We start from the raw sequence: 25,363 nt of genomic DNA, 5'->3' as shown, positions 1-25,363 counted from the left end.
TTAGATCTTAGATGGTTTCAGAAGATAAATGGGAAATGTGTGAGGAAAGACAATATATGGTGGAGCAAAGGAGGTAGTAGACTTCTCTTCCACACCTCCCCCAGTAGAGGGACATACCTGAGTTGAGGGGACATGGATGGGAAGACCTGAAAGGATGATGGGAGAGACTTTGGTGAATTGGGGGCTTGGGAAGACTAAGAAACAGGCTTCTAGGCACTGGAAAAGTCTATTAGACACCTAAAAATGAACAATCCACAAGTTAACGCCTGATCTTTCCTACCAATGTGTTCTTCTCATGGTCTCTATTTTGGAAAAACAACTTGGAGTCAATTTGGCCCTCTTCTTGAGCTCCTATCCCACATCCAGTCAATCAGATTATCTTTTCGGCTGTACTTTCAGAATCTCACTAGATTTTTGCCAACTCCAAATAGCAGTTGAAGTCTGAATGACTATTTCTGCCCTTTCCTCCCTCTGATTTATTCTCAGCCCAGCAGCCAGAGTAAGTCTCTTAAAACATAAATCAGACTGCATGCTCCTCCTCCTCCTCAAAATCTTCTAGGGGCTGCCACGTCACTCAGGGAAAGCTAGTATAAGGGCCTACAAAGCTTTACACAATCTGAGCCCACATTGCCTCTGTACCTTCATCTTTTAATATCCTCAAAGTGGCTGGAGGACGGATGTCCTCCAGCCACTTTGGCCTCCACACTGTCCCACAAACACACCAATGTGCTCCTACCTCTCACCCTTTATCTTGTCCTCTTTACCTGGAACTTTCTTTATCCCAGACATACACATAATTAACTCCTTACTTTACCCATGTATTGCTTTGTAAAAGAATTCTATGTATCCAACTTATTTAAAATACTCCTTTCCCCAACCATTGTTAAGGTAGTCATATAATTTTTTCTGTCCAAACTAGGATACTTTCAAGAATGAACTAACATTAACTACCCTACAGTTACCCTACTCTTGCTCTCCACTTCCTTGACCAGTATCACCAGTATATCAAGCATTTATCTTTTGGTTTTCTGGTTCTTCCCTTTAGCTTACAAGCTCTATGAGGATGAAGGTTCATTTTATTCAATCCCTTATTCCCAGAAACTCTGTAATACCCACTTACTAAATATTTATTGAATGAAGGAATAAACAAATTTGCATTAGTACTAAGATTCTAGAGAAGGAAGTTTGAGTGGATAGATAGGATAATAGACAACGTGAAAAAGGATTCTCAAAGAAAGACATGGAAAAAGTGAACAGCTAAGAGTCTAAAGAGAACATATTATAAAGAAGAATCAATATCTGTGGAACAGTAAAAACCACAGATTATCTGAGATCTTCCCATGGACAGTGGATTTAGTGGGAGTCCAGGTCTCTCCCCTTGAACCTGTGTATGGTGGACATTCTTTAAGATGGCTACCAATTATCTCCACTTCGTGGTATTCATACACTGTGTGATCTCTTCCCCTTGGATGTGGGCAGGACCTGTGACTTGCTTCTAAGCAATAGAATAAAGCAAAAGTGATTGTGTTACATAAGATTGTAACATTGGTCTTGCTAGCAGACTCTCTCCCTCACTAGTTTTGATGAAGTAAGCAGCCTGGTTGGGGAGGCTCATGTGGCAGGGAATTGAGGATGGCATCCAGCCAACAAACAGCAAGAAACTCAGTCCATCAATCCAAAAGCCCATAAGGACTTGAATTCTGCCAACAACCCCATGAACTTGGAAACAGCCTCTTCTCTAGTTAGGCCTTCAGATGAGAACTCAGCCTTGGCTGACATCTTGATTGCAGAATTGTGGAGGACTTGGCTAAGAAATGCTTGGACTCTTGACCCACAGAAACTATGGAATAATAAATATGTGTTGTTTTAAGCCACTAAATTTGTGGTAATATTGCTATGCAGCATTAGAGAACTAATATATTAGGTGAGCTCTGTGACTATTCTGATGAATAAGATATGGAAATGATTCTATGCCAGCTTCTCAACCCAGACCTTAAGAATCTGGCAGCTTCTACTCTGGGAACACTGTCTCTGTGCATTCTGAGGCACCATGGAGAAGACTGGTCCCACTGAGACTGCTATTCTAAAGAAGCTACATGGTGATATTCTATTTAACAGTTTCTATTGAACCCAGTATTCAAGCCATCCTTGACAAAATGCCAGGCATGTAACTAAAGACATCTTGTATACTCTTCTGACCAGCCCTTATGCTATCTGAATACCATGAAGTATTCAGAGGTTTAATTTTATATGCCAACTTGACTAGGCCACAAAGTGCCCAGATATTTGATAAAACAAATATGCTTAGTGTTTCTGGATAAGATTAACATTTGAATCCATAGACTGAGAAAAGCAGATTGTCCTCCTCAGTGTGGGGGGCCTCATCCAGTGCTGAATACATCCAGTGCCTAAATATAACAAAAAGGCTGAATGAGAGAGAATTCATTCTCTGCCTGTCTTTGAGCTGGGACAACAATCTTCTGCCTTTGGATTTAGACTTTGACTAGAACTTACAACATTGGCTTTCCTGGTTCTCAGGCTTTTGTACTCAGACTAGAATGATAACATTGTCTCTGCCAGATCTTCATCTTGCCAACTATAGATCTTGGGAATTCTTAACTTCCATAATTATGTAAGCCAATTCATAATAAATCTCTTGGTAGATAGATAGATAGATAGATAGGGAGATCTTATTTTTTCTGTTTCTGGACAACCCAGACTAATACAGTAGACAATCCCACATGAAACACAAAAATCTCTCAAATAAGCCCTTTTCAAATTCTTGACCAACAAAACCATGAGATGCAACTAAATGGTGGTCATTTTAAACTGTTAAGTTTGGAAATTAATTATGCAACAAAAAATTGAAATAATATTTTAGGGTTAAATCAGGAGACCAATGAGGGACAATCAGGAGAGCCAGATAGAATGATGGAATAAGTTTTCCATGGGTTGGGTGATGAATAGAGAAATAGAAGGAATGACTGGGATTAAACTTTTCACCCTAGAAAGTGTAGGAATCTTAGAAAATAATTCAATATTCAATATTTGTTAGATACTTGAAATTTTGGATTGATATTTTTAGAATCTATAATATTATCATCATTATTTTTACTTTAAGTTCAACACTTGCAAGTGGTAACTTGTTCTTTTCCATAAATTAATTTCTAGAACAGGGCACTAAATAGTGCCTGCTCACAAAAACGTTTGTTGCTAATAATGGTAGTCTCTGGAGTCTCCCAGAGGGCAGAATCACTGCTTTATGCTTTCCATTTAGAGGGAAAGAAAGAGGGTTTGTTATCTCTATAGCAAGATGTGTATCTCCTGATACTTTTTTTCCCCTTCTTTCATGATGGAAAGAGCCTATCTTTTGGGGTTTAGTCTAAAAGAACCACCATACTAGCCCTTACTACACATCTGTTTATGTTTTTTTTTTTATATTTGACATTTTTTTCCAGAAGCAAATAATAAAAACAAACAAAAACAAAAACAATAACAATAACAAAAAACAAAAAGCAAAAGCTGAAATAGGTGTGTCAAATTATGTAAATTCATCCTTTCCAGGGAAGTGGGTGGTAGACCATGCAGGTTATGCTCAAGGAGTCCTCATCGTTCGTCCCAAGATTTCTGTGCCTAAGTTCCCACCATGATTTATGCCCATCACCTTCTGATCCTCACTGAAGGATTCTCTGATGAAAACCCCAGCTTTTGACCAAATCTAAGGGAGAATGTACCAGATCTCTTCTTTAAGACTCCTGAGTCTGGCCAACTCAGATGCAATTCTCTCCCACAACCTCTGTTGATCTGTTACATGCAGAAGTTAGTTAGGTGTAGACATGTGGGTTAGTTTGTGATAAAAGTAAAGAGGAATGGAAACCCATTTAAGCCCTGATATTCCCTGAATTCTGACTATGAGTTTAGGTTCAGAAAGCTGAATTCAAAGTGCCTGACAGACATCCTAGTGGAAATTTTGACGAGGCATTGTGATATACTGGGTGCTATGGAATGAATGTTTGTGCTCCCTCCCCATTTCATGTGTTGAAGGTTAATCCCCAAAGCGATGCTATTTGGAGGTGAAGCCTTTGGGAGGTGATTAGGTAGTGATGTTGGAGCCCTCATGATATAGGAAAACAAGATAACTTGCTTCCTTTCTTTCTCTCTCTCTACCATGTAAGGATACAGCAAAGATGTCCATCTGTGAGCCAGGGAGCAGACCCTTTCCAGACATGAGATTTCCAGGCACCTTGATCTTGGACTTTCCAGCTTTCAGAACAGTGAAAAATAAATATCAGTTGGTCAAGCCATGTGGTCTATGGTATTTGTGATAGCAGCCTGAACTGACTGAGTTACTAGGGTCCATTTGGGAGGTCTCAGGTAAAGTTAGGAATTAGAGAGAAATCATGCTCATCAGAGCGATGTATTTATCTAGGGAATACAGGATAAAGAGAAATAAAAAGGGAACCCATCATTTGGCCTTGAGAAATTACAATGTTTAAAGATCTGATAGAGGCCACTCAGTTGAAACAGGGTGCCAAGAATGAGCAACTAAAATAGGAGGGACAATGAAAGAGCAGTGAGTCATAGAAAACAGAGAAGGGAAGTGTTTTGAGAAGGAAGGCATGTTCAACCATGTTAACAACAGTGTCAAATGCTGTAGAGGGATCAAATAATGAGAGGCATAAAAAACGTGCATCAGATTTAATAACAGAATGAACAGAGGTGATTTTACCAACAGTTATTTCAAAGAACCTGAAAAGAGCAAAAGGAGGTGGTAAATTTAAACAACTCCAAGTATGTCATTGTCTTGAAATTCATGTCGGGGGTGGGCTATGATGGGAGTCAGGCTGGGAATCACAGGGAAGACAGAGAGCATTGTTAGAACTGCAGCTGGAAGATTGGCATCTCATTCGTCTTTTTTCCTTTCCAATTACTTGCATATCTAACCATCTCAAACAATACGATGTGCATTAATTTAATCCAAAGTTTTCCTAAGTTTGGAACTTTAGACAGAATGACTTGGGTACATTTTCTTTTAAAAATTCAATTTAATTATTTTTCTCTTTCTAGTTGGATAAGTAAACAATTTTAAGGGGTTTGTTTTTTTCCCCCAATTTCTCCTTTTAAGCTCTTTTATTTCCTCACCATCTCAATAAACATCTTTGTGTTTATGATTAGAGGGATGATCCACTCCTCCAGTAGAGTAGGTGCAGAAAGATTTTACATTGTTTTTCTATACACAGCACTAAAAAAAAACTAACAAATTTCAGCACAATTGGTCAACACAAAAAGAAAATTCATCAAACCAGTAGAATTCACAGTCATTTGAATAAGAGAATCATCAGTCAGAATAACTCAAGAAGATGATCTTAAATAAGGATAGCACTCTTGTCCCCAAATAAAATCAACAGCTTAAGCTTTCATGATATATGGCTCCAAATATTGAGGTTAATTAGTCTAACAGATTGATTCTAATGTCTTCTTTTTCCAGTGAAATTAACATATGCAAATCTATGTGAATTTCAAAGGTATTTTCCCTGAAGTTCTAACAGAAGCGATTATTTACTTTAAAACGAAAATAGTAACAGGCCCAAGTCTCTACTTCCAGTTCCTCAATGTAAGCACATCGATCATGTAGGAATATATGAAAGCAAGCAGACAAGCAAATGGTTCATAGGCAGAGAAAACCAGGCAGTGCTAGTAACAACATGTTCACAAATAATGATTCACCAGCATTATCACTTTTTCAAAGGGGGCATCATCATAATGCTACTAACAGTGGTAACAGTGAGAGAAAGGGGGTTGGTCTGCTGCAGAGGCTTGTCTGGAAAAGAGTCCAGGAAGGGCAGAAATGAGCCTCTCAAGATGTTGCCTTGATTCTGCACCAATCTAGGGGATAACAATGTAAATAGCTAAGATCTGAGCTCCGTGTCAGAAACACAGGATTCCATCTGGACCATGGAAGGAACTGGTGATCTTTTACTGTGTATATGTGTCATAAAAAAGAAGAAGAAGGAGAAGAAGTAGTAGTAGTAGTAGTTCCAAAAATGCATTCCATGAGGTTAGGCAGGAGTGCATGGTATCAGAGTAGAGTAAGATGACAGATGTCATTTGGAGACAGAATAGTCAGAAAGAGCCACTGGAGTCAATCTAGTCTTCAGTACCCAACAATTCACAGAAGTTATGTTTTGGGGTGACTACCCAGCTCTCTGCTATTTCTTTACCTAAGGGGAAAAAAAAAGTCCTGTGGAAGGAATGGGTCTCTGTTCATGCTGGAATCTTATGATGCACTCAGCTGTTTCTGATTGGTCTAAGTGGTGGGACTATTACATGGTAAAACTGATGGGATTCTCATGTTGGAGAATTCAGTCTAGAGACACAGAAATTGTAGGTAGATAAGGTAGATGCTCAGAATGAAAGACTATATAGAAGTAAGGCTGAGTTGAAAATAGAGCTACCCTATGACCCAGCATAGGGTCTCATACCCTGTAAATACTACAGATACAAATACTAAAGATACAAATGTAATGATCTTAAGGGGCATGTGCACCCCAATGTTAATAGCAGCAATGTCCACAATAACCAAACTATGTAAAGAGCCTAGATGTCCATCAGCAGATGGATGGATAAAAAGATGTGGTATATATACACAATGGAAAATTATGCAACCATCAAAAAATGAAATCTTGCCATTAACAATGACATGGACAGAAATAGAGGCTATTTGTTAAATGAAATAAGTCAGTCAGAGAAAATTATCATATGATCTCACTGATACAAGGAATTTGAGAAACAAGACAGAGGATCATAGGGGAAAGGAGGGAAAAAATGAAATGAGACAGAGCATAAGAGAGACAAAGCATAAAAGACAATCTCAGGAAATAAACTGAGGGTTGCTGGAGGGGAGGGGAATGAGACAGATGGTATGGCTGGGTTATGGATATTGGGGAGAGTATGTGCTGTGGTGAGTGCTGTAAATTGTGTAAGACTGACGAATCACAGACCTGTACCCCTGAAACAAATAGTACATATGTTAATAAAAATAAATAAATAAAGTAAATAAGTAAGTAGGGCTGAGAGACTGCCACTTTGGCATTTCTTCTGATGAGCATGGAGGACATTCCTCTGCAGAGAAGAGCCATGCAATAGACAGAAAAACTAGAGAATATGTGGGCCACAGAGAGAGAGCAATGAAAGACTCCTGATGGCTTTCTATTGCAGGTCCAGCTTTATTTCCATGAGATATCATTATAATTTTCATCATATCATTCCTTCTCTCTTTATTTAAGCTCTGATTAGAACACTGGCTTGTGACATAATACAAGGCACTCAGCAACAGGAACAATAATAGCCAACACCAATTTTATGTTTATTACATCCCTGACACTGTCTTAAGGACTGACATGGATTTTTTTTTTTTTTTCATTTAACTCTCAAGCAGAATTATGAGGTAGATACCATTATTTGTCTCCATTTATAGGTGAGAGAGCTGTGACATTGGTCCCAATGGTGAAGGAGTTAAGTTTCAGGGCAAGTAATCTCGTCCCATCACCCACTTCAATCACCAAATGTGTCCTTGTGTGAATCTAATCAAGCCTCACTTTTATCTATAATATATGGATAATAATACAGGCTTTGCGTGTGTAGATTAAACATGAAGATATAAGTAAAGACACTTTGTAAACTTTAGAATTCTATGGGCTAAGATTTGGTTTTGCTTTGGTTCAATCCTGGTTTAACCTTTCATCCATTCTGATCATTCATCTATCAACCCATCCATCCAAAAAATTTACAAATATTTGTTGAGCACAAGATTTATACTATATTGTGAGATTATGTATACATCCATTAGGCACTTATCATAGGTATATATAATGGAGAAAAGCAATTACGTGTTATCTACCAATGTGACCTCTCTCTCAGCTTTACCAGCATGATGATGAAGAAGAAGGTACTTATCATTTAATCAGTGTCGTAACAATGTAGGTCCTTTTTATCAAATCACTGCTAAAACTGTTGAAGTTTAAATTTCATAGGATATGATAAATGTGTAGAATTATCATCTTCTAACTTGATGCCAAAATATTATCATTCCCCTAGTACACAAGAATCAATTAATTTATGTGAAACTACCTAATTGAAAAGATAACAATTGGCCTAATTTCATATGCCTAAGTTTTAGGATTTATTTTTCAGCTGCTCTTCCACAAGAAAAAATTATACTGGAAGATTTCTTTTTTGTGAGTTTATACTTTATCTTTCTAAAAATTGTTTGAAAAGCATATAATCTGAACAGAGAGATAGATTGGCTTGATGACTATTTGGAAATCCTAATGTATCATTCTGGGGATGAAGTGCTCATGACCTTAAACCCAGTGTTTCAGATCCATGGACAATACTGGATAAACACTAAAATCCTTTTTCCTCAGAAACCACTGTTTCTATGCTCTGTGCTTTGCATATCCCTTCTGATAACACATTCTTTCTTTGTATATTTTCAATTTGGTTGACTCAGTTTTAGCTCAGCTAGTTAAAACCATATTCTGGTCTATCACCTAGAACTAGAACTTAGTCTCCCTATTTTGAACTTGGCAGTTTGCAGGTGTCCTCCACCACACATTTACAGTCTCCTGAATTAATACTATCACTCTATCAATGTACCAATTAGTAGTTTATAACCTAGGCAAAATTATCATTGTCTTTTACCCACCAATAACTATGTCTACTAGGATGTTTTCAGGTGCAAGGAAAGGAAAACCCAACTCGAACTTGTTTAAACAAACAAACAAACAAACAAAAACATCATTTCATGCAGCCTCTAGTCTATTTTCAAGTGGTTTGTTCAAGGCATTGCCCTTTTTTTTTTTTTCTGTTGTATTCTCACTCTTGTGCTTCTCCAGGAGCTGGCTTAAACTTCAGACCATTTTCCTCCAAAGTTAGTCAAATGGCTACAGTGGTTCGGGGCTTCAGATCTACAAAACAAACAATCCAGAGCAATTCTTCAATAAACAAAAGTCTCCTCATTTGGTGTTAAGTTGGATTGCCTTGAGCTTCAATTACTGAACATTCCTGAGCCAAATATTGATCACTCTGGCCCCAAAGAGGTTGAGACAATGCTGGTGAACTTACCCTAACTGAGGATGTGGGGGTCAAGCCTACTGAAATTATGTGGGCACTATGTGATGGTGGGGGCCAATGTAATGGTTGCTGGGAAGACAACTTCAGTCTTCCTTTGGGCACACAGCATCCACTTAGATTCTGTTTCTGTACCTATGCTCTCAGAAATTCTCAGATACATAAACTACATAAAGTCCCTTCATAAAGAGACAAGTAACTTTCTTACCTATTTAATGAATCCAACTCTGGGTCCAGAATTACTATATAAGAGGTAGCTCACCATCCTGAAACTATTCCTGAAGTGTTTCAGATCCCTCTTATACAGCACTTCATAGACACTCAGCTTTGTCTGCCTCTTTTTTTTTTTGTCCGACTACCACCGCATCATACCCATCATGCTATAAGTAGGATTTCATTAATGTCATGCAGGTGCAAGCCAGCACTTCCTCCCCTCCTCTCCTGCCCTGTGGCTTCTCTGTCAATACTTAGGTGTGGGGTACCATGAGTCTTTACTTGGTATCCCTGTATACAAAACTCAGAATGCAAAAATGTTGAACTCCAAAGGGCAAACTTTTGACTGTTGGGAGACAAGAGCTAATGGAAAACTTTCCCTCCTGTCTACTCTACTCTTCCTCCTCACTTATGTCTACTTAGGAGACATGCTTTATATGATTCCCCAGGGGATGACCCTGTAAGAAAATAAGATAAATGCACCAGATCGTTACTATAATCATGTATTGTCTCTCTCTCCTTACCTGATTCACTCCCTTTGCCCCTCAATCCTGTACCCATGGTTTGTAAATCTTAATAAAGTAATAGTACGTATGCCTTTGTTTCAGGTTCTCTATTCTATGGAGCACAGGCCAAGACAATGTGTAACAGACCTCTGGCATTTCCATTAATAAAAGTTAATAGAAGACCAGATAAATTAAACAAAACTTACATTTGGAAAAGGAGGCAGTGAGAAACATGCAGAAATCACTGGTACATGGCAGGTATCATAATCTTCTGGCCATAAATAACAAGGACAACCTGCCCTGGCATTGGAAGGCATTCTTTGGTCAACTAATCAGAACATTCCGGGTTCTAACCTATGAATGGATTTCCCTTGTCCATTGTCTTCCATGCAGATAGACTTTGGAAAGGATACAAGTTCTGGGGTCTGACCACTTAAGTAGCCCACTTCCTGTTGATGTGATTCCTGGATCCTTGGGATTATCTTGGGTTTGAGAAATACGGGTTCTTTTGGCCAGTTATTAGGGATTTTTGGCAGGACTACTCGCTTAAAAATTTAGTAGGCTGCCGGTCTATTTGCTTTGGGTCTATGTGCTTATGATCAATTCCACTGGCCAGCATCAAAGCCAACTTCCTTGTCAGTTCATGGCTATATGAACCTGGGAAATTTTGTCTCCTAGAAACATATCTCTGTGGTTTTTTTCCCTCACGCAGATCCTTGTTTAATGGCTGCAAATATATTTCTGGCCTATGCCTCAAGGCAATTGAACATTATCTTTATGGATGGATCCCCTAATAATATACTCCTTATATTCAGACTACTTCATATCTGTGTCTTCAGAACGTGACCTTCCCCTTTGTCTGGCAAAGAATGTTTAGCAGGATGAAACTCGGAAGAAACACGGTCTCATTCATATTTCCTCCTAAATTTCCCCATGTTTCTGCTTTTCTTGTCATCAGCCTTGACTTGCAGAGAATGTGGCATTTCTGTCCTTGAAAGATTCCGGATTAGATCAGTGGACTCTCTGGCAATATGTCTTCTTAGCTCTTTTTTCTCTCTTACACTTCATACCTAATACATAAGCAATTTGTCAGCTCTACCCTAAGGACATATCTCAAGTTGGAAAACTTTTCACCCCATCTACCACCAGCCCCAAGATGGTCCACTTATTCCACCACTATCTTCTCTCTATAATAGTCTTCTGATGTAAGTTTATACACAACACCCATGTGATCTGGTCCACCTTCTCTGCTCCTACCAGCCCTTGCTCACTGAACATAGAATTCACATTGGCCACCTAGCTTTTTATTCCTTGAAACACCAGTCCTACTTTTGTCTCAAGGAATGTCCTTTTGCTGAAATCTCTGCTCAGGAGCTTTCTCTCCGATATCCTGGTCATCCTATCTATAAATAACAGCACATACCAATTTCTATGCTCTTATTTTGCTTTAGTCTTAAAAAACAATTTGTCACTACCTAACTTCCTATTTTTTTCCCCAATCATGTATCTCTATGAATTAGAATGTAAGATCCATGAAGGTAACATCTTGTTAGCCATACAGTCCCTGCCCATGCGGAGCACAGCGCTTGGCAGACTAGGCATTCAATGAATACTCTTTCAGATATGCTTCCTTCAGCCTGGGCTTGTCTCTTTCATACAAGATCTCTCTGCACTCTTGAAGAACGACCCTCTCAAGTCCCCAGATGCTACAACTTTATCAGGTCTAAGTAACAGTACATAAAAGCCACAACCTAAGCCCTTATATTGCTTGTACATAACAAAGCCTACTAACTTCCTACTCTGGTGTGGTGGGGGTTAGGGGGCCCTTACTGCTCTACTTTTTATTTCCTCCACTCAGCAAACTCCACAATAAGACATGGATGTGTAACCACGTCTGCTACCAAAATATGGATCTGCTAGAATGCTTTGGGATGCAAGCAGTAGGAAGTGCAGTTCAACCTGGCTTGAACAATGAAGGGAATTCACTTACGGAAATCTTACCAAAATAAAGTAAAACAAAATGTCCAGAGATGTGTAAGCTCTAGGAATGATTTGATCTGATTTTGTGCTCTATTCCTCCTGTGTTCTGTGGATTTCACACTCTCCCAGTGACTTTCACCTCAGGTGGGCTGCCCTCACGTTAACATCCCACCTGGAGCAGTTCTAGCTTCCAAATATGCACACTGGACTGTCTAGTAATTTTAATCCTACCTGCAGGTATCTTCAAGAATGTATAATAAATTCTTTATTCCACTGCACATGATACTACAGGATTTGGCCACAGCTGAGGCTGAGTAATAAAGTCCTTTGCCTTCCGCCAGACCAACTTGTGAGCTTGAAGTAAAATACTGAAACTTTTCTATTATGCTAAGTGAAATAAGACAGAGAAAGATAAATACCATATGATATCACTTAAATGTGGAACCTAAAAAAAAACAAAACAAATGCACAAACAAACAAAGACAAAGCAGAAACAGATTCGTAAGCATGGAGAACAAAGTGGCAATTGCCAGAGGGGAGGAGGGTAGAGGGATGGGCGAAATGGGGGAGGCAGAGGGGGAGGTACAGGCTTCTAGTTATGGAATGAAGAAGTCATAGGGATAAAAGGAGCAGCATAGGGAAATATGGTCAGTGATACTGTAATAGCCTTGTATGGTGACAGATACCGGCTAGACTTATGGTGAGTACAAGATAACATATTCCTCAATTAAAAAATGAATAAAAACAAATACATTTTTAAAAAATCTTGACTACTTCAAGTTATTTAAAATCTTTTCCCTCAAGTCTCTTCCACTTTCTGTATTCCTCATCTCATCTACTCTTACTAGTTACTCAAGCCAAAACCTTTGGTGTTCTATTTATATTCTCTCTCTCTCTCTCTCTCATCCCATATCCCATATCCCCTGTATCCCCTGTTCGACCTTCAAAATATACAGAATCTGGGCACCTCCAAATACTTTCACCGCTACCACCTCACCTAAGACACCATTATTTCCCACAACACATTATCGCAATAGCTTCTAATTAAGCATCAGCTTCTGTTCTGTCCCCCTATTATCCACTGTTAGTAAGCCAGCTAGAATGATCCTGTTAAAACATGAGTTAGGCTAGGCCACTCCTTTACCTGCCTCTTTTAATATGAGGGTTTTCCTGAGGACACTACTATTTAAAAACTAAATCTCTTCACTTCCAGCTTTATTTTTTCCTTAACACTTATTACCTTCAAACCTACCAACTTCATTATTATTATTTTTTTTAATTTTCAATCTTTTACAAAAAGACAGCAAGCTTCACAAAGGCACGATCCATGTGTATTTGCTCACTGCAATAGCCTTGGCACTTAGACCAGGATCTGGCATATAAATGTTTCTATAAATAAATAAAAATATTTATATTTACTCAGATATATATTCATTCATGCATTCATGGTATGGATTATGGCATCATTGAAGTCAGGAAGAGAGGAGATTTCAAGTAAGATGGATCAACAGTGTTAAAGATTTTGGAGAACTAAGGGCCACCTGGCTGGCTCCATTGGGAGAGCATGCTACTCTTGATGTCAAGGTTGTGAGTTTGAACCCCATGTTGAGTGTAGAAATTACTTGAAAACACATTAAAAAAAAAAAGGATAGCTTAAAAAAAAAGATTTCGGAGAACTCAGGTATGATAGGCTGATGCATGTTTCAAGGGAAAGTACAGATGGCCTTATAGCAAAGCTCTTCAGCAAAATGAATGAGGAAATGAGAGGAGAAGGGTGTCTCTTATGAGGTCCATGGTATACAAAAAGATATTCATTTTAGGCAGGAAGACAGTCATCCTTTCTGTTGTAATTAGAGGGAGAGAGAAATGATGGAAATGGGTTTGGTGAGGCCAAACCCTTACCAAAGGTTGGGGAGCAGAGTTTGATGGAGGAATCTAACCTAGTAAATCTACTTTCTCCATGAAGTAGGGAATTGGGACATTAGATTATCTTTTGAAAAAGGGGGATGATGGACTCAGAAATTTGAAGACCATGGAGATTTGAAATGCAGAGAATGAGAAACGAAGCTGAAGGGAAACAGGATGTCTGAATTGTTCTTTGTAGCGCTTCTTTCATTGCTTTTTACTTTGTTCCATTCTGTTTTCCTTTTGAAGAGAGGCTATCATTTTTAGATCAATTCAACTCTAATAATGGATTTTGTGCATGGTGAAAAACAAGATCTTGAGAACTGGATCATGAAACATACTTTCTGAGCACCCTTAGAGCCATATGTATACATGCGCCTGGAAGCATGCATGTGTGCCAGGCGTATGTGTGTACGTACGAGTGGTCTTCACGCACTTAGCTCACGCATCCCATACTCTCCTACAGTCTCCCATAGATAGACTTCGCTTTGCCCAAAATAGACCTTCATTCATCTATCCATCAAGTAAACATTTCAAGCTATTACACAGAAGTCCTTATCATCTGCCTTGGAAACGACTCCATTTTGGCTATGTATATAGCAATTTGTGCAATCATTTCATATTTCACTGAATTTGGGCCTTACTATTATAGTCATGTGAGTGGAAATGCAGAAACAAGATAATGAAAATTAACACGATCAAGACAAATGAAATCATTAGGGTTTTGGAAGCTGCTGGTCTCTAGCCTTATATGCTCACTTACAAGCAAGCAAGTGTGCTCAATGGTAAACAAAAAAGGAGGAGCAGGAGAAGCAGCTAAATTAAAGGATATGAGTAAAATCCTGGAAGTATATCCCACTAGTAATAAGGAAAGGCTATTAATGCTGATGCAAAGAATTTCAGATTCAGCCTTGTAGTCAGAACCAGGAAGACAGAGGGGAGAAGCAGCTCATTCTCTCTTTTGTAGAACACTTTGGTTTGACTACCTCACATTTCGGATCCTCTAAAAGTTATCTGCCACTGTCTGTTCTCCCATTTCCCAGAAAAACTCTTCCAGCTGCCTGACCAAACCTTTGAATTCCAACTTCTGTGACAGACTGTTGCCCTTGAACCGGGAAAACTCTGCAACTGGAACTTTCAAATCTTCCCAGGAGGGTTTGTACATGTGCACGAAACCCAAAAGGCTCGATTTAGTTGCTGAGCTCATGGGCACTGTGGCTATTCATTCCCCAGTTTCCACCCCAGACCATGGTTGAGGCCAACCATAATTACCTGTTTCTTTCTACTGGGAAGACCCAACTTGTCATTTGGACAGGAGCGGCAATCTGGAAGAGTTATTCTAAGAAGCATTTGTGCCCATCCTGATTCTGCCTCACTTATACTCTGAATTTGTCAGCACATATTATTTTGAAAGATCCAGTAAGAAGAACTATGTCTGGAGAAGACTCTGTGTGTTTCCACTTGAGCTCCAGTTGCTGGAACAGAATGACTAAGTGCAAGGACACACAACTCCCGTGGTTATGGTTCAGTCAAATTGCCCTGAGTTTTACTTACAAAATTTAATGAGATAGTCAGCACAGTTCATTCCAAATTATCTAATAAAAGAAATCACAGAAGTGATGCTGGACTAGTTAAGAATGAAATGACTGCCCCCTGATGCATGATGGTCTTGTGCAGCCACCAGAGGGGAGACTCTTCTTGGACAGCGGACTGGAAATGAGCTGAAAGTAATGCACGAAGCACTCATGGACAGACAGAGCCATATGCGTGAGCTGCCATCTTTTTTCCTTCTCAATTTACTGATCCTTATTTTCCAACATGAGACACCTTTTTAAGACCAAAAAAGGATGCTAAAATAATTACGTGCAACAACCCATGTAAACTGGGGCTATCCCAGACAAACTTAGAAAACAGGGCATCCCTACCTCCTTGAGTGTGGGCCCAAATATCAAGGCATTGTCACCACCAAATCCCAAACCTGATTGTTATTATCTCCCTTTTACAAATATGAAAACTGACAGGTTTGCTAACTCTGTGGACTACATATTAGTATTCTCACTCCACAGACAATTGGATTGAGAAGCAGAGAAACTAACTCTACTTTACACTAACAAAAGTATCTCTTTGTTAAGTATTCAGTTAATGTGATAAAAAAAATACTTTATTGGGAGGGCATGCCATCTGTCTTGACTTTCTCTATCCTAATAAAACCCGAATAACTAAAAAATCTCTACTTCATTGGCAATGTTTAGACAGAGAATAAATATACATACCACTCAAGTTTAAAATGCTTTGTCCCCAAGCTTAAACATTTTCCGCATCTCCTGCAAAACTATGACCCTGAGTTTTTAATTGTTGACTCGAAGACTTGGGGTATTTCATATCTGCAGCAATTGAAAGAATGCTATTCATGTTAACCACAAGAGGCTTAAGAGAGAGAGCTAACTGCTGCATCCGCATTCTTGGAGAGGTCCGAGAGCAAAAGAGGCTCTTCTGTTGCTTGACAGCAGCAGGGGTCTGAGGGCCCTCTCAGGGAGCCCGCCGGCAGGGAGGTGAGTCATGGAGCGGTGCCAGAGCTTCTGAACTCATCCACTTCAGGAACGAGGAACTCAACGCCCACAGGGAATGAGATCAGCTGCTTTTAAGGACAATCTGGTTGTCAGGCTCAATGAACACCCACATTAGACATCACTGGACATGTAAGAAACAGGACATGTGGTTCCTATGTTGTCTCTGAAATCCTGGCTCCACAGGAACACTTGGAGACATATTTTCCCCAAGGCCTTCCAAGGAAACGAGGAGTGCTTGTTTTCCACAAATTTGTTGAGTTTTAGGACACTATAATTTCCAAATATTATTACCTTCCCTCTGAATGTGAATTTATTCTAAGGCGCCATGTTTGATGCGTCTCTCAGATGTTAAAATTGTCTCCTTTAGGGGCGCCTGGGTGGCTCAGTGGGTTGGGCCGCTGCCTTCTGCTTGGGTCATGATCTCAGGGTCCTGGGATAGAGCCCTGCGTTGGAATCTCTGCTCAGCGGGGAGCCTGCTCACTGCCCCCTGCCACCCCCACCCCCCGCCAATCTGCCTACTTGTGATCTCTCTCTCTCTGTCAAATAAATAAATAAAATCTTTTAAAAAAAATTGTCTCCTTTAAGAGAGATGTAGTGTCTTTAGTAGATTATCTTATTGTCTTTAAAGACCTTGAGACTTTCAGAAATCACTTCCTCGGACATAAACCATGCGTCCTAGGTTCTCTGTTTTGTACTAGGCATGTACTAGTGAATATCAAGTGATTCCTCACATAATGAGACAAGTCTTCATCAGGTAGAAGAAAGAAACGTGTACCCTATCAATTTTTTGATCTACACTACATGAAAAAACTTTGTTTATTCAACCCACCCAGTTTTGTTGTACATGATTTCAAATCTATTTATCAAAGAGATTTGTATTTGTATAGACAGACACAGCAAAATTTAGGGCACCACAAATCTTGTCACTTACCCATGAAGTGACTTTTGACCTGAATTTAGATCTGTCTTTGGAAGTTAATCATCAAAAACAGCCTAGGAAACATATGTAACCACAGCCTCAGTGACTGAATATTCTCTAATGTTATAATCAAGTTTCACAATTTTACAAAGTCTATCTTTGTGAAAGTATCATAAAACTGATCCATTATTGGCACTGGACTGCCATTAATGCAAAATGAATAGCTTCATTGTGTAACAACCTCACAAGAAGGAGAGAAATTAAATCCCTATATCTTCCCTCCTTTGTTCCCAAAAGAAAATTTGATTTGTATATGTGGAATCCCTGCTCTGTTCTCAACTACCCTAATTTCCTTGACTTTGACCAGCCCCCAGGATAACTCTCACCCCACTTTTTGCCCCAGGAGCATTTCGCCACTATGTACTGAAGATTGGCTGTTGGAAAGCAGCCTGCCAACCAAATCTCTGGTAGTCATGGAATTCTGACTTATACTCACCCTTTGGGGCTCGCTGGCTCTGAATCTCAACTCACTTGGCCTTTATTTATTTACTTATTTATTTATTCCACTGTCATTTATTCAGGACACATTGCAGCTCTCAAAAAATGTAACACATATTTTGAAAAACAATTTTTACTTCATAGATAAAATCTTGATGACACATACAACTGTCTCCAAAATATTTCATGGAAATGTATAAACTTGTAAGAATAATATATTTCTATGACCATATTAAGATACATATATTTAATTTTTCTCTGTAAATTTAGTTATTATCAACATCAGAACTTATACTTTTTAAATATGCATTGCAAGTCCATGTAAAAGCATAAATTACATAAAATATATTTTATGACCCTTAGGTAATGATTTTTTCTTTTATAATTAAACCCTAATATTTCTGAAACTATAGTACTCCATTATGTCATGCCATATATATATATATAAAATGCTTTTTCATTGTTCAATTGTTCGTTTTCTTTTTTTTACATAGAACTTTTTTTTTATTTTTTATTTTTCAGTGTTCCAAGATTCATTGTTTATGCACCACACCCAGTGCTCCATGCAATACATGTCCTCCTTAATACCCACCACCAGGCTCACCCAACCCCCCACTCCCCTCCCCTCCAAAACCCTCAGTTCGTTTCTCAGAGTCCGCAGTCTGTCATACTTCATCTCCCCCTCCGATTTCCCCCAATTCACTTTTCCTTTCCTTCTCCTAATGTCCTCCATGCTATTCCTTATGTTCCACAAATAAGTGAAACCATATGATAATGAACTTTCTCTGCTCACTTGGCCTTTAGATACCCGTGGGCCTCAGATTGATAATGACAGTTAACACATCCCAAACCTAATATCTTAAATATTCAGATACAGTTATTATCTCATTCATGCTACAAATAACATTTAGTTGATTTGTATTCAGAGTCTTTCATTATGTACAGTAAGTATACACCTCCTAGTTAAGGTAAATTTTTTAGCTTACATCTTATAAATAAAATATTTCATAATGTTTATTTTGAGGATGAAATTAAATCATATATCTTTACATATAGGATAAAGTTGAGGGTTTACAGACCTTTTTAATTAAAGGAAAACTTATGGCTTATGCTACGTAAGATCCGTGAGACTGTGAAAGACAGATGTCTTCACCCAAACTTGTATAACTTTAATAGCATCTAATGAATATATCATTTTGTAACCTAACATGGGTACCTTGTATTTTTAATTCACTGCCTTTGATTATTTGTATTTTATCTCCCTAAATAACTTGTCAGCTGCTAGAAGACAGAGGCTGTGCTCTATGCTCTCATTCTTCCCCATAGCACTTAACTGAGTGTTCAGCATGAGCACTCAATCAGTATCATCTATCTGCTTTGCATTAACAATATCTGATCACAGGTGTCGCCCGGGAAAGCAGGTCTTCTGAGCCTGTTGGAGATTCAGTGTGAGAGATTAAGTGATTGCCTGGAGTCACATAACCTCTGTGTGGCGAAACCAGGATCCAAAAGAAGGTCTGTGTTCCTCCATGGGCCATACTTCTTAGGGATTGACAGATTTTGTGTGTCCCCCAAGAAGCTCTCACCCCCAATAACCTGGACCTCCAAAATGGAATGAGCCTGGAACACTAAGAAAAGTTTAGGAACTCCTGATTTCAAATCTTGAATTTTCTTTTATCGATATTCATATACATTTGATATATTCACTATATATTCAATACATGAATTTTCTTTATCAAGACCATGGGTGGAGTTCAGTCCATCCTCATGAATCTAGCTTATGGGCAGACATAAAATTTTTAAAAAGTTCTCAATATTTTGTCTACCAGTTCCTCAGCAGAGCAGTGGTAATGGCTATATTTAAACATCTTAACGCTGCTCTGTCAAGATGTTTTAAGAATTTAGAAAACATTTGCTGTACATATTAGCATCCCTAAAGGTGTCATCATTATTAAGATTAATTTGGAAACAATTAGATGAATCTTTTATCAGCTTGAGAATCGTACTGTTCATGCTAACTGAACGGTTGATTTGAAGATCAAATCCACAACTTCAATGTTACCTTTATTTTGTTAACAACTTCTATAGGATATGCCCATTCACGTGTTCATTTAAGAACCATATTTGGAGACACTAATACTTTTATTCTACCCCCAAAAAGCAAGCCTATCATTCTTTCTTTCTATTGGCTCTGACACTCATTCTTTCTTGAATCTCCATGTGCACAAACAGAATTTTTCAGAGGAAAATGCCATTAGCCATGGTTTACGATTCCTAGTGCCAAGTCAAAAACTCTGCAACGGTTTTTTTCTAAACAACAGATGCGCACGATGCCATCTTCCAGCAATGGTTTGTTCACCATGAACTTAGAATTATCCACAGGTTATCAGATGTCCCCTTGGAGCAGGACTGCTCTGGGAGCGCATGCACTAGCTCATTGCTTCTGAATTCCGTGCTCCCTGTTTCCTGTACCCATCTGGAGCATCATGTGGGAGCACACAAACAAAGCCCCTGGCTTCCCAGCAAGACTGTCAGCTCACCTCTAGTTAGAGGTCACACATTAGCCACCCGAGGGTGAATCTGGCTCCCAGATGCCTTGCCTTTAGTGAGTGTAGTATCTGAACTCACTCAGCCCTAGCTGCAGATTATTGCTTTGAAATCCGGCTACTCGTGAAAATCAACTGGGAAGTTTTTATTTTTTATTTTATTTATTTTTTTAAGATTTTATTTATTTATTTGACAGGCAGAGATCACAAATAGGCAGAGAGGCAGGCAGAGAGAGGAGGAAGCAGGCTCCCTGCTGAGCAAAGAGCTCTGGGCTCAGTCCCAGGACTCTGAGACCAAGACCTGAGTCAAAGGCAGAGGCTTAACCCACTGAGCCACCCAGGCACACCTGGGAAGCTTTTAATATTCATGCCTGAGACCTATACCCAGATATTCTACTTTAATTGGTCTGCAGTAGGACCTGGCCATCTGAATATATTTCAACCTCTCCAAGGGATTTTGTGCAAACCACAGTTGAGGACCACTGCAGTCTCTATTTAGGGCCTGAGAGCATCGTTGACAAGGAACTCTGCAACAAACAGCAGGGTGAAACTGGGAAGTCTGGGGATGGAGAAAGGAGCAGGAGCCCCCATGGGCCAGACTCATGACGGGTGAATAATCCAACGTGGGTGATGGAAGAGTCAAAAGGCAGAGCCGGGTTGTTGTCCAGACCAGATACTCAGAGGCAACACTTTCAAGGTAAGAACAGTCAACAAATCTAGAATTCCTATGAGTGCGGCTTATAGTGCCAAGGTAAATATAGTCAAATCTCTACCATTGGAGGCAGCACCCAGAAAGAAAGATCCCAGGGCCAAGTAAAATAGACTAGGATATTTACTGAAGGTGACCAAAAGGACAGAAAATCAGAGTTAAGGAGGAGAGACAAGATGAGGACCCAAAAGGTAAGGGAAAAAAAGCCCCAAAAAGCAAAGAATCAGGTTGTTGGATGAAGTGGTTTAGGATTAAAGCATGAATGGTGAGAGTTTTTAGTGCCCTCCACTTACCTAGTCCTTGTGTGTGTTTGTTCTAGGAACTGTTGTTGCAGGTTAAAAACAAGATAATTCATGAAAACCACCTTGAATCAGAAGCAAGGCAGCAAATCTGGTACAGTGGTTCAGTATCAGTGGCAACAAAAGTGAACAGAACTTCTATTCCCATCAGGGGCCTTGGTCTTCTAAATGCTGTCAGTGAGACTTGTGTATTGGGTGCTAGGAGTGACAGTTAATCAAGACACCATAGCATACGGGACCGGTGTTGGAGTTAGTGCATAATGCAGCCTCAGGTAGCTAAATGGTGAGTCAGAAGGACAATTATTCCATTGGATTCATGGTACCCAAGTAGACTTTAACAACATCATGAAGTTCTTCCTGTGAAGAATAAATGGGACCTGATCGATTAGTTAATATTGTCATTGTTCTACGGTTGTATTAGTTATCTGTTGCAGCCTAACAAATTACCCTAAGGCTTTGCAATTTAAAGTAATATTTATGATGTCACAAAGTCTCTGAGGATCAGGGATTTGGAAGAAGTATAACCAGACAGTTCTGGTTCAAGATATCTTCATAAGGGTTGAGCTCAAAGGTATGACTTGGGTTACAGTCATCTGAATGCCTGCTTCCAAGCTCACTCTTGTGGCACTGGTTGATGGCTTCAGTCTCACCCCATGAGCCTCTCCAAAAGTTGCTCACAACATGGCAGCTGACTCCCCCTAAAGAGAGAGAGAAAGAACAGACAGATAGGAAGAGACAGACAAGAAGAGAGAGTAAACATGACAAAGACAGCACTTTTATAATCTAACCTCAGAAGTGACATACCACCACCTCTGTCATCTGTGATGGGCCAACACTGATACAAGGTGGGAGGAGTGCACAAAGATATAAATACCAGGAGATGAAGATATTGAGGACATCTTGGAGACTGGCAACCAGTGGGTGTTGCTGCTATCTTTATGTATAATTTATTTCGTCTCTCAAAAACTTTCCCATTGTATTAATGAAGATGCTGGGATTCTGAGAGATTTGGTGATTTGAACAAGACCACATTGCTAGTAAATTGTTCTTAGTTGCTGGAGTTTTCCTGGTCATGGTGACAGGGAATTCACTGACCATCCATAAGTCTTCTACTATTACTCAGTGGTAGTTCTCCACAAACTGCAGTAAAATAAGACATGAATTGAAAAGTTTTCTCAATCTGTTTGGATCTGATTAGCATACCTGGCTTCAGCCCAGTCCCTTATAAGGAAATATCCTCAGGCAGTAAGGGACCAGATGGATTAAATCTTTTGTTCATGTTCAATTCTAGTACATAAGTCAAAACCATACTCCTGTCTCCACTGATTCCCAGAATAAGGCTCCAGGTTTAAAATCTCATTCAGTCTCCTGTCTGTTTAAATAAAATCTACAAATAGGGTTTAATGTTGTTCAAGCTCGCAGCAAGTTAATGTATGCATCTATAGATCAGTAGAATAATAAATACATAATTATAGGACAAGGAAATTAAGAGCAGAAATGTATTTAGAAAATTGATGAGAATTGGAGACAAGAAAAGGGCAAAGTTTGAAAAGCAAAATATCAAAGATGGCATGTGTAAGGGTGCTGCATCCCTCAAAATTCTTAACATTGAAATCTTAACCCCTGCTGTGGTGGGAATTAAGTCAAGAGGGTGGAGTCTTCATGAATAAGATTAGTGACCTTATTAGAAGAGACAGGAGAGAGCTTTCTCTCTCTCTTTTGCTCTCTCTTTTTCTTTTTCTCCCTCCCTCTCTCCCCCCCGCCCCCATTTTCTGCCACAAGAGGATACAACAGGAACACATCTGCAAATCAGGAGGCAAGTGCTCACCGGACACTGGATCGGCTGGTACCTTGATCTTGGACTTTCAGCCTCAAGAACTTGAGAAACAAATGTTCTTTAAACTTCCCAGTCTATGGCATTATATTATCACAGCCCAAACTAAGACAAAAGAGATTGGGAAAAATTGGCAGTAATTGTTCCTAGTGACACAAGCTATAATCTCCTTATTCCCACCACTCTTTTGTATTTGATCCTTATAATTTTTCATTAGTTTTTTTTTTTTTTTTAATTGGGAGAGACATTCACCTTGCATAAACATTTTTAACACCCTGGCCATGTTATTGCCTTTGTATGAGAATTTTTGTATTTCCTGCCTTGAGATATCTTATGCAAATATAAGCAAATAGGTACTCCGTATCAGTCTATAATTTTTCCTACTTTTTCTACAGGTGGAAACATACCATACATAGTATTATGTACCTCAATTTTTTCCAATTAGTAGCATCTCTTGCAGAGCTTTCTATTTCAGTACACAAAGAGATTCCTTGGTCATTTTTAATAGTAATAGTATTCCACTTGGTTATCTAAAATCTTCTGTTATAATAAGCCCTGCCTCAAGAAATAACTATATATATGCCATTTTACACACAAGGGTGAGTATACATTTGGGATAGTTTTTTAGAAGTAGAATTGCTGGGTCAGAAGATGTGTGCACCTAGAGTTTTGATACATTTTGCCAAATTGATTCCTTAGATGTTTTAACCATTCTTATTCTCATCAACATGGTATAGAAATGGCTGGTCATCCACAATCTTTTTTTTTTTTTTTTAGATTTTGTTTATTTATTTAACAGAGAGAGAGACAGACAGCGAGAGAGGGAACACAAGCAGGGGGAATGGGAGAGGAAGAAGCAGGCTTCCTGCTGAGCAGAGAGCCTGATGTGGGTTCAATCCCAAGACCCTGGAGTCATAACCTGAACCCAAGGCAGACGCTTAACTGACTGAGCTATCCAGGTGCCCCAGTCATCCACAATCTTAGCAGCAAGACTCAAACATGGGTCTTGCCCCATATAATAAGTAAAAAATGGTTTCCATATTTACTTTAGTTTGTATTTCCTATTTTATGAATTATTTTATGTAACTTTTCATATAATTAAAAGCCAGTTTAATTTCATTTCCTTGTAGTTTCTATTCATACATCTTATATTTTTTTAACTGAGTTATTGATCCTTTTCTTGATATTTGCAAGAGATTTTTATATGTTAAAGAAATTCAGCCCTCTGCCTGTGACATGGGTTTCCAGCATTTTTCCCCATTAAGTTTGTCTACCAACTTCACCTGTAGTGTTTTCTAACTTTTTTTTTCTTCTTTTGTGAGGGATGTGCAAAACATTTTTATTTTTATATAGTCACACCTACCAATCTCTTTCAATGATTTCTGAGTTTTGTGTCACACCATTTCTTAACCAATTACCTTTCCTGCATCTACCTAGACTCAGGAAAGACACATCTTTAAGTCGAACCCACAAAAGTCAACTTTTGTTCCAAAGCTCAAGATGCTCTCCGGGGGCGGGGGGAAGGGAAGAGTGAAAGAAATTTTAAAGATCACAAAGACAGCTTTAAATAAGCCACAGTCGTTTTTCTCGTTTCATCTGTTGGTGATCCATGGGTGCGGGTGCCTTCTCTAATTCCATTTTTGGCTGGATCACTTGCCAGGTCAAAAGAGAGAGAGAGAAAAGGAAAGAAAAAGCAAGCAAGAAGGCAGGCAATCCTACCTTCCCCTCTGAAGGTGTGGTGTGAACAAATGAATCAGGCAGATCTGGGGAAGGGGAGGGTGCCAGGATTTATGGCCAAGGCTCTCCTCACCTAGGCAACAGTTGGTAGACAGCATTTGTGGCAGTGGCTAAAAGCTATTTCAGGGCTTGGCTGGGACAGTATCTGCTGAATAACGAGGCCAGTCTTAGAGCCAAGATCCACAGCTCAGCTGCTGTTGCTGCTGCTGAAGAAGGCTCAAAACTCATTTTTGCTGAGTCAAATCTCTCTTCGGGGATTTAGAAAACAAATGAGGCTCTGAGAAGTGGAAATTCTTCTGGACAATTCTTTGGGAAACAATGCAGTGGGTCTTTCGGGGTTTCTGTTCCTATATAATGAATCAGTCAAAGGTAGAGACCCCCTCTTCACGATCGATTTAAAACTAACTCATTTTGGAAGAGACTTCCCTGGTTTTAGGCAGAAACCATGGATTGGAGAAATAAGCAAATGAGAAAACGAAAAGGAAAGGGAGAGAAAACTACATATAGATACATAT

The sequence above is a fragment of the Lontra canadensis genome, unplaced genomic scaffold, assembly GCF_010015895.1.
Source record: "Lontra canadensis isolate GAN:19392208 unplaced genomic scaffold, GSC_riverotter_1.0 scaffold46, whole genome shotgun sequence".
NCBI classification, from domain to species: domain Eukaryota; kingdom Metazoa; phylum Chordata; class Mammalia; order Carnivora; family Mustelidae; genus Lontra; species Lontra canadensis.
Note: the sequence above shows the minus strand (reverse complement) of the source record.